The sequence below is a fragment of the Stegostoma tigrinum genome, chromosome 18 (genome assembly GCF_030684315.1).
Source record: "Stegostoma tigrinum isolate sSteTig4 chromosome 18, sSteTig4.hap1, whole genome shotgun sequence".
NCBI lineage: Eukaryota > Metazoa > Chordata > Chondrichthyes > Orectolobiformes > Stegostomatidae > Stegostoma > Stegostoma tigrinum.
This window is the reverse complement of record NC_081371.1, coordinates 24,625,001-24,625,593: the sequence shown is the minus strand read 5'-3', so window position 1 is coordinate 24,625,593 and position 593 is coordinate 24,625,001.

The window sequence follows — 593 nt, the reverse complement described above, 5'->3', positions numbered from 1 at the left end:
GCTTGGTACATTGGCTACTGTACAGTGATCAAATGTCAATAAATAAAAACTTTACTTCAATTACATCAATGATTTAGTAGTTTCTGTAGCTATATTGTACTGTACCTTTTTACATCTGTACAGCGAGGATTTCACTTCTGTCAGCTAGAAAGATATTGCATTATAGAAAAGACATGTCCTCAAAACATTTATGGTGAAATTAATATCTTTATTGCAACAGTACTCCTTTAGATGTAGGATGTCTGGTTATTTTTTCAACAACATCTCCCTTTAATGTCAGTGGACTAATAATAGAAACCCAGTTAATACCCTTGGGACATTTGTTCCAATTTTACCATAGCACCTGGAATTTGACTTCAATAATAAAACAAAAAATGGAAAAGCTAGTCTCAGTGATGGTAAACTTAGCATTGATTACCGCTTTGAAAAATTCCATCTGTTTCCCCCCATCCATCCTTTAGGGGAAGGTCTCTGCTATCTCTAGCATGTCAGACCTATGTGCGACTCAAGGTACACAGCAGTGTGGTTGCCTCTGAATTGTTGATGAGAAGTTTTATAATTATCATAGTAACCCTGCAAGACAGTTAAGGATG